The sequence below is a fragment of the Pan paniscus genome, chromosome 9 (genome assembly GCF_029289425.2).
Source record: "Pan paniscus chromosome 9, NHGRI_mPanPan1-v2.0_pri, whole genome shotgun sequence".
NCBI lineage: Eukaryota > Metazoa > Chordata > Mammalia > Primates > Hominidae > Pan > Pan paniscus.
This window is the reverse complement of record NC_073258.2, coordinates 6,728,780-6,743,205: the sequence shown is the minus strand read 5'-3', so window position 1 is coordinate 6,743,205 and position 14,426 is coordinate 6,728,780. Positions and strand designations below refer to the sequence as shown.

The 14,426-nt window shown below is 40.6% G+C and overlaps 1 long non-coding RNA gene across 2 annotated transcripts in view; it reads right to left on the bottom strand.

The window, feature by feature from the left end:
* The window catches only part of LOC134731187 (uncharacterized), a 148,557-nt gene that overhangs the window by 20,785 nt on the left and 113,346 nt on the right, over positions 1–14,426 (bottom strand). The gene's annotated exons all lie outside the window — the stretch shown is intronic.

Here is a 14,426-nt window from a genome sequence, read left to right as displayed (position 1 = left end):
TCATGTTTTAAACATGAAGTCTTTGCCCATACCTATGTCCTGAATGGTATTGCCTAGGTTTTCTTCTAGGGTTTTTATGATTTTAGGTCAGAATAACCAATGCAGAGAAGTCTGTAAAGGACCTGATGGAGCTGAAAACCAAGGCACGAGAACTACATAACGAATGCACAAGCCTCAGTAGCTGATTCGATCAACTGGAAGAATGGGTATCAGTGATGGAAGATCAAATGAAAGAAATGAAGTGAGAAGAGAAGTTTAGAAAAAAAAGAATAAAAAGAAATGAACAAAGCTTTCAAGAAATATGGGACTATGTGAAAAGACCAAGTCTATGTCTATTTGGTGTACCCGAAAGTGACGGGGAGAATGGAACCAAGTTGGAAAACACTCGACAGGATATTCTCCAGGAGAACTTCCCCAATCTAGCAAGGCAGCCCAACATTCAAATTCAGGAAATACAGAGAATGGCACAAAGATACTCCTCAACAAAAGCAACCCAAGACACATAATTGTCAGATTCACCAAAGTTGAAATAAGGAAAAAATGCTAAGGGCAGCCAGAGAGAAAGGTCGGGTTACCCACAAAGGGAAGCCCATCAGACTAACAGCTGATCTCTCGGCAGAAACTCTACAAGCCAGAAGAGAGTGGGGGCCAATATTCAACATTCTTAAAGAAAAGAATTTTCAAACCAGAATTTCATATCCAGCCAAACTAAGCTTCATAAGTGAAGGAGAAATAAAATACTTTACAGACAAGCAAACGCTGAGAGATTTTGTCACCACCAGGCCTGCCCTAAAAGAGCTCCTGAAGGAAGCACTAAACATGGAAAGGAACAACCGGTACCAGCCACTGCAAAAACATGCCAAATTGTAAAGACCATTGAGGTTAGGAAGAAACTGCATCAACTAATGAGCAAAATAACCAGCTAACATCATAAAGACAGGATCAAATTCACACATAACAATATTAACCCTAAAGGTAAGTGGGCTAAATGCTCCAATTAAAAGACACAGACTGGCAAATTGGATAAAGAGTCAAGACCCATCGGGGTGCTGTATTCAGGAAACCCATCTCATGTGCAGAGACACACATAGGCTCAAAATAAAGGGTTGGAGGAAGATCTACCAAGCAAATGGAAAACAAAAAAATGCAGGTGTTGCAATTCTAGTCTCTGATAAAACAGACTTTAAACCAACAAAGATCAAAAGAGACAAAGAAGACCATTACATAATGGTAAAGGGATCAATTCAACAAGAAGAGCTAACTATCCTAAATATATATGCACCCAATACAGGAGGACCCAGATTCATAAAGCAAGTCCTTAGAGACCTATAAAGAGACTTAGACTCCCACACAATAATAATGGGAGACTTTAACACCCCACTGTCAACATTAGACACATCAATGAGACAGAAAGTTAACAAGGATATCCAGGAATTGAACTCAGCTCTGCACCAAGTGGACCTAATAGACATCTACAAAGCTCTCCACCCCAAATCAACAGAATATACATTCTTCTCAGCACCACACTGCACTTATACCAAAATTGACCACATACTTGGAAGTAAAGCACTCCTCAGCAAATGTAAAAGAATAGAAATTATAATAAACTGTCTCTCAGACCACAGTGCAATCAAACTAGAACTCAGGATTAAGAAACTCACTCAAAACCACTCAACTACATGGAAACTGAACAACCTGCTCCTGAATGACTACTGGTTACATAACGACACGAAGGCAGAAATAAAGATGTTCTTTGAAACAAACGAGAACAAAGACACAACATACCAGAATCTCTGGGACACATTCAAAGCAGTGTGTAGAGGGAAATTTATAGCACTAAATGCCCACAAGAGAAAGCAGGAAAGATCTAAAATTGACACGCTAACATCACAATTAAAAGAGCTAGAGACGCAAGAGCAAACACATTCAAAAGCTAGCAGAAGGCAAGAAATAACTAAGATCAGAGCAGAACTGAAGGAAACAGAGACACAAAAAAAAAACCCTTCAAAAAATCAATGAATCCAGGAGCTGATTTTTTGAAAAGATCAACACAATTGATAGACTGCTAGCAAGACTAATAAAGAAGAAAAGAGAGGAGAATCAAATAGATGCAATAAAAAATGATAAAGGGCATATCACCACTGATCTCACAGAAATACAAACTACCATCAGAGAATGCTATAAACACCTCTATGCAAATAAACTAGAAAATCTAGAAGGAATGGATAAATTCCTCGACACATACACCCGCCCAAGACTAAACCAGGAAGAAGTTGAATCTCTGAATAGACCAATAACAGGCTCTGAAATTGAGGCAATAATTAATAGCTTACCAACCAAAAAAAATCCAGGACCAGATGGATTCACAGCCGAATTCTACCAGAGGTACAAAGAGGAGCTGGTACCATTCCTTCTGAAATTATTCCAATCAATAGAAAAAGAGGGAATCCTCCCTAACTCATTTGATGAGGCCAGCATCATCGTGCTACCAAAGCCTGGCAGAGACACACCAAAAAAAGAGAATTTTAGACCAATATCCCTGATAAACATCAACGTGAAAATCCTCAATAAAATACTGGCAAACTGAATCTAGCAGCACATCAAAAAGCTTATCCACCATGATCAAGTGGGCTGCAGCCCTGGGATGCAAGGCTGGTTCAACATATGCAAATCAATAAACATAATCCAGCATATAAACAGAACCAAAGACAAAAACCATATGATTAACTCAATAGATGCAGAAAAGACCTTTGACAAAATTCAACAACTCTTCATGCTAAAAACTCTCAATCAATTAGGTACTGATGGGACGTATCTCAAAATAATAAGAGCTATCTATGACAAACCCACAGCCAATGTCATACTGAATGGGCAAAAACTGGAAGCATTCCCTTTGAAAACAGGCACAAGACAGGGATGCCCTCTCTCACCACTCCTATTCAACATAGTATTCGAAGTTCTGGCCAGGGAAATCAGGCAGGAGAAGGAAGTAAAGGGTATTCAATTAGGAAAAGAGGAAGTCAAATTGTCCCTCTTTGCAGATGACATGATTGTATATTTAGAAAACCCAATCGTCTCAGCCCAAAATCTCCTTAAGCTGATAGGCAACTTCAGCAAAGTCTCAGGATACAAAATCAATGTGCAAAAATCACAAGCATTCTTATACACCAATAACAGACAAACAGAGAGCCAAATCGTGAGTGAACTCTATTCACAATTTCTTCAAAGAGAATAAAATATCTACGAATCCAACTTACAAGGGATGTGAAGAACCTCTTCAAGGAGAACTACAAACCACTGCTCAATGAAATAAAAGAGGATACAAACAAATGGAAGAACATTCCATGCTCATGGGTAGGAAGAATCAATATCATCAAAATGGCCATACTGCCCAAGGTAATTTACAGATTCAATGCCATCTCCATCAAGCTACCAATGACTTTCTTCACAGAATTGGAAAAAACTACTTTAAAGTTCATATGGAACCAAAAAAGAGCCCGCATCGCCAAGTCAATCCTAAGCCAAAAGAACAAAGCTGGAGGCATCACGCTACCTGACTTCAAACTATACTACAAGGCTACAGTAACCAAAACACTATGGTACTGGTACCAAAACAGAGTTCTAGACCAATGGAACAGAACAAAGCCCTCAGAAATAATGCTGCATATCTACAACTATCTGATCTTTGACAAACCTGACAAAAACAAGCAATGGGGAAAGGATTCCCTATTTAATAAATGGTGCTGGGAAAACTGGCTAGCCATATGTAGAAAGCTGAAACTGGATCCCTTCCTTACACCTTATACAAAAATTAATTCAAGATGGATTAAAGACTTAAATGTTAGACCTAAAACCATAGAAGAAAACCTAGGCAATACCATTCAGGACATAGGCATGGGCAAGGCCAACACCAAAAGCAATGGCAACAAAAGACAAAATTGACAAATCGGATCTAACTAAACTAAAGAGCTTCTGCACAGCAAAAGAAACTACCATCAGAGTGAACAGGCAACCTACAGAATGGGAGAACATTTTTGCAATCTACTCATCTGACAAAGGGCTAATATCCACAATCTACAATGAACCCCATCAAATTTACAAGAAAACAACAAACAACTCCATCAAAAAGTGGGCAAAGGATATGAACAGACACTTCTCAAAAGAAGACATTTATGCAGCCAACAGACACATGGAAAAATTCTCATCGTCACTGGCCATCAGAGAAATGCAAATCAAAACCACTATGAGATACTATCTCACACCAGTTAGAATGGCGATCATTAGAAAGTCAGGAAACAACAGGTGCGAGAGAGGATGTGGAGAAATAGGAATATTTTACACTGTTGGTGGGACTGTAAAGTAGTTCAACCATTGTGGAAGTCAGTGTGGCAATTCCTCAGGGATGTAGAACTAGAAATACCATTTGACCCAGCCATCCCATTACTGGGTATATACCCGAAGGATTATAAATCATGCTGCTATAAAGACACATGCACACGTATGTTTATTGCGGCACTATTCACAATAGCAAAGACTTGGAACCAACCCAAATGTCCAACAATGATAGACTGGATTAAGAAAACGTGGCACATATACACCATGGAATACTATGCAGCCATAAAAAATGTTGAGTTCATGTCCTTTGTAGGGACATGGATGAAGCTGGCAACCATCATTCTCAGCAAACTATCGCAAGGACAAAAAACCAAACACCGAATGTTCTCACTCAGAGGTAGGAATTGAACAATGAGAATACATGGACACAGGAAGGGGAACATCACACACCGGGGCCTGTTTTGGAGTGCGGGGAGGGCAGAGAGGGGAGGGATAGCATTAGGAGATATACCTAATGTTAAATGACCAGTTACTGGGTGCAGCACACCAACATGGCACATGTATACATACGTAACAAACCTGCACGTTGTGCACATATACCCTGAAACTTAAAGTATAATAAAAAAAGAAAAAAAGACCTTGTCTTTTGCTAGGCATTCAGCATGGGTATTGATCAATCTAGTCAGGAGTTGAGATGGTTTACGCTTTGTTGTTGTTATAATGATCCTGAATAAACCACATGTTTAATGACCTCTAGTGTTACTCTCTTAGTCTATTTCTACTGTTATAACAAAATGCCTGAGACTGGACAATTTATAAATAATAGAAACTATTCCTCACAGTTTTTGAGCCTGGAAAGTGCAAAATCAAGGTGCTTGCAGGTTTGGCATCTGGTGAGGGCCTAGTCTGTTCTTCCAAGATGCCACCTTGAACACTGTATCTTCACAAGACAAAAGAAACAGAAGAGCAAAAAGGGCCTAGGCTAGTTCCCTCCAGCCCTTTGATAAGTTCACTAATTCCATTTAGGAAGGCTCTGCTCTCACGACTTCATCACTTCCTAAAAGCCTTGCCTCTTAATATTATCACATTGGTGGTTGAGTTTTAACACATGAATTTTGGGGAATATATTCAGACCATAACATTCCATCCTTAGCCCACCAAATTCATTTCCTTCTCACACACAAAATACATTCATTCCATCTTAATAGCCCCAAAAAGTTATAACTCATTCCAGTACCAATTCAAAATTCTAAGGTCTAGAGTCTCATGTAAATCAGATATGAGTGAGACCCAAGGTACAATTCATCCTGAGGCAAGTTTCTCTCCAGCTGTGAGCCTGTGAAATCAAATAAATTATGTGTTTCCAAAATACAATGGTGAGACAAGCATAGACTAGACACTTTCATTCCAAAAGGGAGAAATAGCCAAGAAAAAAAAGGGGGGTAATGGGTCCCAAGTAAACCCAAATCCAAACAAGGTAAATAACATTAAAACTTTAAGCTTGAGAAGAATTTTTGACTCCATGCCCTGCCTTCCAGACACACTGGGGTGGCGGTTGGGTCCCAAGGCTTCAGGGGACCCGACCTCCATGTCTTTGCCGGATGCAGCCCATGCTGCAGCTTTCACAGGTTGGACTTCAGTGCCTGTGGCTCTCTCGAGCTAGAGTTGCACGTTGGTGATTCTACAGGTCTGGAGTGTTGGGAGCAGCCCAGCCCTACAGTTCTCTTGGGCATTACCCAAGTGGAACTGTGAGGTGGCTCCACTACGCATTACCCTCTCTCTGTGACTCTGCCCCTGTGGCAGTTCTCCCTGTGGGCACTGCACTTCAGCCTGGGTGACAGAGACTGTCTCAAAAAAATTAAAAAGGCAAAAGATCTGGACAGACATCTCATCAAAGAAGATACACAGATGGCAAAGAAGCATATGAAAAGTTAGTCAACAACATGTCATTGGAGAATGACAAATTTACACAACATGAGATACCACTACATACCTATTAGAATGGTGAAAATCCAAAACACTGACAACAGTACATGCTGGGGAGGATGTGGAACAGCAGGAGCTCTCATTCACTGCTGATGGGAATGCAAAATGGTACAGCCACTTAAGAAGGCAGCTTGGCAGTTTCTTACAAAACTAAGCATACTCTTACCATACAATCCAGCAATCATGCTCCTGGGTATTTGCCCAAATGAGTAAAAAATGTGTGTCCACACAAAAACCTGCAGACAGATATTTATAGCAGCTTTATTCATAGTTGCCAAAATTGGCAATCAAGATGTCCTTCAGTCAGTGTATGCACAAGTAAATTGTAAAAACAAGGAAAAATCAAATAATAACACCTAAATAAAAGATATTCAGGTCAGAAAGGAGGATGTAAACCTGTATTTCTTAAGAGATGACATGGCTGCGTATGTAAAAAAAAAAATCCTAAGAATCTACATAACACTTGGGATAAATAAATGGATTTAGCAAGGTCAGGGACACCAAGTTTAAAATACAAAAATAAATTATACTTTATATAAAATCAGCAAACAATTTAAAATACCATTACAAACAATTTTATTTATCATAACACTAAAACAAAGCATAAAATATCTAAATTTTATGGCTGGGCACAATGACTCTCATGTGTTATCCCAGCACTTCAGGAGGCCAAGGCAGGCAGATTGCTTGCACTCAGGAGCTCAAGACTAGCCTGGGCAACATGGTGAGCCCCATCTCTACTAAAAATACAAAACAACTTGGCTGGGCATGGTGGTACACGCCTGCAGTCCCAGCTACTCTGGAGGCTGAGGTGGGAGGATCACTTGAAAGCAGGAGGGGTGGCAGGGGCAGTGGTGGAGGTTGCAGTAAGCCAAGAGCTGAGATCGCGCCACTGCACTCTAGCCTGGGTGACAGAGCAAGACCCTGTCTCAAAAAAAAATCTAAATTTTAGCGGAGCTTAACATTTGAATGTGATCAGAGAAAGAGACATGGCCCAGCGAGCAAGTTGGTCAGTTGAAAACAATGCAGTTCTGGAATGGCAAAAAACCTGAGGGTCCCACAGGGCACTCTTGGGAGTGCTAATTATTTACAAGAGCCAGAGGATCTTGTGGAACACACCCAAAGGATCTTGGAAGATGCTAAGCAGATGTGGCGCACTTCAACAGTCATGCCAATGGGTCATGCAGGACTAGCAGAATGTTTAGAAAAACTGTTCAGTTCCAAGAAAGACCATCCTCCTATTTAGCCCTCAACTAAACTCACTTGGTGGGTCAAATTCAAAATCCAACAGGAGGCCTCTAAAAGGTCTTCACGGTAAACAGTTTTCTAGCCTCTGCTCGCAGTTCAACCAAGACCAGAGATGGTCAGAGTCCCCACCAGCCAAATCATTAGCACCCAATTACTATTATTACCACTAAACATGTCCCTGGAACGGAGAAATACTCTGTGACAAACAAAAAGATATTTCTTAAACATAAAACTGTTTCTCCTTTACAAATATGTATATATACACTTACTTGGACTAATTAAAGAAAAAGATATGAAAAGGATACATAAAGAAAGAGATAAGTTTATCAGCAGGAAGAAGATTAGTGAATAAGATAACTGAAAATTAAATGTGGATTATTTGGTGGCCAAAGAAAAAGAGGGTACAGAATGTTTTTCATAGTTGACCTTGACTTACAGAAGAAGGGAAAATTGATTTTTAAGCGATATTGAGGTATTCCCATGTAAATATTTAAAATATTATTATTACAAATACTAAAGTTTAAATGGCTTTTTTGAAAATGTTATAAATTTAATTCAAGTTCCAAAGAAACACTTTTGATAAAAAGTGTTTTTTAAGTAATTAATATGATTTTTCAGGCCGGGCATGGTGGCTCATGCCTGTAATCCCAGCATTTTGGAAAGCCAAGATGAGAGGATCACTTGAGGCCAGGAAATCAAGACCAGCCTGGGCAACACAGGGAGACCCCATCTCTACAAAAAAAATTAAAATATGTAAAATTTTAAACAGAAAATGGCATTAATTTTCTTTTTAAAATTAATCCCAGATCCCATAAAATGGAAACAGGAATAATTGTTGTAGCAATGCTAACACTCTTTTGTTAGGAATAAGTACATGAGCATACTTAAGAAGGGATGGAGGTTTAGAGAAAAAGGTGGACTGGGCAGGCTTGGAGAGCCATAATGACTTGGCCAACATGTACGGAATTGAGGAGATGTTGAAAAGATGGTTCTATATTTGGGCTCCCTGGAATAATAGCAGCCCCTCAGGCTTTCAGGCCAACACGTAAAATCTCAGTTCCCTGTCACCCATCATTCTGACAGCCTCATTGTCACTCACCCCATTCTAGACCAAGAGAACTCCATTTAAAACAGGTAAGTGATTTTTTTTATTGCTGTGAGTAAAATTACAGTCTAGATAGGAAAGGCCCTATCTAGACTAGATGTTATGGGACCTAAAGTAGGCGGCTGAAAATACTAGTACTATTGTCTGGACTTGGGTAGACAGAGTTGGAGAGACTAAAGCAGTGTGGGGTGGAGCCACTTGTACTGGCTCATCTGTGCATATTCATTGCAAACTTCACATTCAATGATGTCATGTTGATACCTTGAAAATGACCTTGGTGGGAGTACATACACTGCCAAAACTGGCAAACACTACAATGCAGGGCTTTAATTGACTGACTGATCTTTGTGTGTGTATTTTACCTGGGTTACCAGCACACCACCAAACCACAGTCATAAATACGGGCTATGCCAGTAGAATGGAAAATGCTGTCTGGGTTGGCAGAATGAGGAGACTCTGGGCATGGGGACCCTTTTTACCTCTCAGTGTGCCAAAGAACTCTGACCCCGGAGCCCCTCCAAAGAAGGTTCTACATTGGCTCTGATCCTGACTACTGTAAATATCTCAGGTATTAAAGGGACTTATTTACGGCTACCCTGCCCTGATACTTCACACTCATCCAATATTTTGTCATGTGGTTGTTTTGTTAAACATTTTGAGGAGTTGCACTGTGCTGTGATGTACTGAGATCTGGAAAAACACAAAGAAAAACTATAATTCTCAGACCACAGAAAACCTTAAATCAGTGAGGGGAAACATTGCCAGGTAATCTAACATACTCCTATTCCTGAGATAGGCCCTCTGATAATCAGACTTTTTGTGAAATCAGAGAGAAGAAATTATTTATGAGGTGAACGTTCTCACAGGCACATTGCTGACACATTGGAGAGATTTTTTTTTTTGAGATGGAGCCTGGCTCTGTCGCCCAGGCTAGAGTGCAGTGGCACAATCTTGGCTCACTGCAAGCTCCACCTCCTGGGTTCACGCCATTCTCCTGCCTCAGCCTCCCGAGTAGCTGGGACTACAGGCGCCCGCCACCACGCCCGGCTAATTTTTTGTGTTTTTAGTAGATACGGGGTTACACCGTGTTAGCCAGGATGGTCTGGATCTCCTGACCGCGTGATCCGCCCGCCTCGGCCTCCCAAAGTGCTGGGATTACAGGCGTGAGCCACCACACCCGGCCGGAGAGATGATTTTTTAAAATACCCTGAATAAGGGTAATTATCTCGCGAACACAAAGAAGGGCAATGGAAGTTAATTCTCTGAGATGCTGAAGATACCTGGACCGAGACAGGAGAACATTCATGAGGCATTTGAGAAGTTGTCTAGATTAGGTTGAGTAGATAAGCAACTACTCAGGTACCCACAATTTCACCCATAGGCCAGGCTCCAGTCACTGAGCTCTTTAACCTCTCTTCTTTGCCTCCCAGAAGCAAAATCCTCTTTACTCTCAAAGTACCAAATGGCCATCCTTAGCTTAGCAGGTCCTCTTCAGGCTTCTCTTTTCTATTGAAGATTTACATTGCTTCATTTGATCTTTTCTTCTGGCTGTTACTTTGGCAGCATAGTGGTGCACACACTTGGCCATCAACCTCCAATGGCATTTTCATATCTGTTTTGATGTATTCCACCTCCTTCAGAAGGGCGAATTTCTTCGGGGTATTGTATATTTTCATAGTGCTTGTGTGATCACAGGCTGACCTGGTGGTAGTTGCTGTCCACAGCAGGCACATCCTAAGGAGCCTCTATTGGGCTCTTGTCGCACAATTTTATTTTTGAAACAATTTCAGCCATTACTTAGAGGGTACTGCAGGAACAAAAATGGGAGTAAATCTTCCTACTCTGAAAACTGAATTTAGAGATGGGGAGAATGGAACCTGAGAGGCAGGGAAAGAATGATTATGTGTACTTCCTATGTACTAGATTCTCAGTCAGGCACTGAATAAATACAGACATGCTACAAGTTGTTTAACTATTATACTTCAATATTTCCCGGATCCCTGAACTTCTGCACCACGCCCATCTCCTGAGAATGGAGAAGGGCATTACATAATAGTAAAGGCTTCAATTCAACATGAAGACCTAACTATCCTAAATATATATGCACTCAACACAGGAGCACCCAGATTCATAATGCAAGTTCTTAGAAACCTACAAAGAGACTTAGAATCCCACACAAAAATAGTGGGAGATTTCAACACTCCACTGACAGGATTAGATAGATCATCAAGGCAGAAAAATAGCAAAGATATTCAGGACCTAAACTCAATATTGGACCAAATGGATCTAACAGACCATTTTGTTATTTATTTTTGAGACACAGTCTGCCTCTGTCACCCAGGCTGGAGTGCAGTGGCATGGTCTCAACTCACTGCAAAGTCCACCTCCCAGGCTCAAGCAATTCTCATGCCTCAGCCTCCCAAGTAGCTGGGATTACTATTACAATTTTATGAGATGGCAATTAGAAAAAAGTGTCTAAAAAGACTCCATAACTTGGGATTGATGAAAAAATGGAGAAATACTGGACTAGAGTGAAGAGAAATAAGAAACACTGAGGCATCTGCTAGTAAAAATTTTGAACTCTAAGGAGAAAGAGAAAAATCCTACAAACATCCAGTTAAAAAGAACATGTTTCCAGCTTCATCCATGTCCCTACAAAGGACATGAACTCATCCTTTTTTATGGCTGCATAGTATTCCATGATGTATATGTGCCACATTTTCTTAATCCAGTCTATCACTGATGGACATTTGGGTTGGTTCCAAGTCTTTGCTATTGTGAATAGCAATAAACATAGGTGTGCATGTGCCTTTACAGCAGCCTGATTTATAATCCTTTGGGTATATACCCAGTAATGGGATGGCTGGGTCAAATGGTATTTCTAGTTCCATCATGCAAACTATCGCAAGAACGAAAAACCAAACACCACAGGTTCTTGTTCACAGGTGGGAATTGAACAATGAGAACACTTGGACACAGGAAGGGGAACATCACACAATGGGGCCTGTCGTGGGGTGGGCAGGGGGTGCAGACGGAAAGCATCAGGAGATTTACCTAATGTAAATGATGAGTTAATGGGTGCAGCAAACCAACATGGCACATGTATACATGTGTAACAAACCTACACGTTGTGCACATGTACCCTAGAAATCAAGTATAATAAATATATATATATTTTTAAAAAGAGCATATTATCTACAGGAGAAGAATGATGCTGGAATTAGACTTTTTATCTCCAATGCCGGAACGGACAGTGGCATAGCAGTTAAGGACTACTGAGAGAAAGGACTACTGCCCAACAATCCTGTACCCAGCCAAGATGTGGCCGCTCTGTCAGGGTGAAGGAAAGATACACAGCAATTCAGTTTATCTCCTGTGTCCCACACAGAGAAACCTACTTGAGAGAACACTTTCCAAACATTATCACTTATGTGAACCTGAAGAACATCTCATGGAAATGTAAAGGAAAGAACACAGATCTCTGGGCTTCACCACTAGAGTTTGTGATTCAGTGGTTTGCGGTCTAAATTTTCATTTTTTACACGTTCCCAATTAATGCTAATGCTGCTAGTCTGGGAACACACTTTGAGAAACTTTCAGGTGTTTACTAATTTGTTTGTTTGTTTGTTTGTTTATTTTCAGACGGAGTTTCACTCTTCTCACCCAGGCTGGAGTGCAATGGCATGATCTCTGCTCACTGCAACCTCCGCCTCCCGGATTCAAACAATTCTCCTGCCTCAGCCCTCCAGAGTAGCCAGAATTACAGGCACCCGCCACCACGCCCGGAACATTTTTTGTATTTCTTTAGTAGAGACAGGCTTTCACCATGTTGGCCAGGCTGGTCTCGAACTCTGGACCTCAGGTGATCCACCCGCCTCAGCCTCCCAAAGTGCTGGGATTACAGGCATGAGCCACCGCGCCCAAAACGATGACTTCAAGTGAAATGCTGTATAATAAAATTAATTTTATCATAGGCTAATTGATATGAACAAGAGTCACAAAAACATCACCAAACTTCTAAATAAAGATTCAACATACTTAGAGCATTAAACTTAGAAATAAATGTGAGCTGTACATACAATTCAGAAAGCCTAATAAAACCTAGTAAGATTATTATTCACCCAATTTTTGGTGAGTCAGTGAGTGATGGCGGTCGTAGTTGTGGTAAGTTAAATCAAGGAATAAATGCTTGCAGAGAAAAAATTGTAAGGAGCACCTCCTACTACTACACAGTTAAAAAATCAATAATGACAGACACGGCAGGCTGGCTGATCTATCTTGTACTTTCATCGTTATTGTCTTGCATTTGTATGATTACCAAGTTTTATGAGTTTTTATTTTTCAATAATTTGTATTCATTCCTTCATTTTCCAACCTGCTGATTCCAGTTCAGAGTGGCAGGTGGCTGGAACCTATCGGCAGCTCAAGGTGTGAGGCAGGAACCAACGTTGGACAGGACCCCATCCGGGGCTCAGGGCACACCACCATACTGGGACCATAGAGATGTCAGTTCATCTAATGTACACATCTTTGGGATGTGGGAGGAAACAAGAGTATCCAGAGAAAAACCACAAAGATATGGAGACAATATGCAAACCCCACGCAGACATTGGCCTGCCAGAAGTCAACTTTTTAAGTTAATATTATAATAAAATGATATTATTTCAGGCTGGACACAGTGGCTCATGCCTGTAATACCAGCACTTTGGGAGACTAAAGCGGGTAGATCAATTGAGCCCAGGAATTTGAGACCAGCCTGGGTAACATGGTGAAACCCCATCCTGTACAAAAAAAAAAAAAATTAGCCAGGCATGGTGGTACACACCTGTAGTTCCAGCTACTCAGGAGGCTGAGGTGGGAGGATTGATTGAGCCCAGGAGTTTGATGCTGCAGTGAGCCATGATGGCACCACTGCACTCCAGCCAGGGTGACAGAGCAAAACTGTGTCTCAATAAAGAAAAAAAAAAAAAAGGTGTTATTTGAGACCCTGCTGTATTTGGCATGTAAGAATCACCTAAAGAGGGACATAGAAAAATACAATATGTTGCTTTATAGATAGATTTTGTCCCTGCATCAAAGACAAAAGTGATGTCTCTGATCTGATTTATATTGAAATAAATGTCAGCTATACATACATTTAAGTAGGATTAATAAAAACAAGTAAAATTGGGCCGGGTGAGGTGGCTCATACCAGTAATCTCAGCACTTTAGGAGGCCAAAGCGGGCAGATCACTTGAGGTGGGAAGTACAAAACCAGCCTGACCAACATGGTGAAACCCCATCTCTACTAAAAATACAAACATTAACCAGGTGTGGTGCTGCGTGCCTGTAGTCTTCAGCTACTTGAAAGGCTGAGACAGGAGAATCCCTTGAACCTCGGAGGTAGAGGTTGCAGTGAGTCGACAGTGTGCCACTGCACTCCAGCCTAGGTGACAGAGCGAGACTCCTCAAAAAAAAAATAATTATTATTTACCCAATATTTGGTAAATCAGTGAGCGACAGCAAACACAGCTCACCTATAAATCAATCCTGACTGGGTGGGGCCACCTTTGTGGAGAGTTACTGAATTAGGAATTTAATCATTTTGATTGTTCTTGTAATTACTTTGCAGTCCATTATCATAATATAATCAATCTAAAAGTGACATGATTATCTTATTTTTTGAAACCCCATTCATAATTTTAAAATCTTGTTTATTTTCTTGATAAATTATACAACTACGAAAAAAATTCTAAACATTGCATTTAAGTAT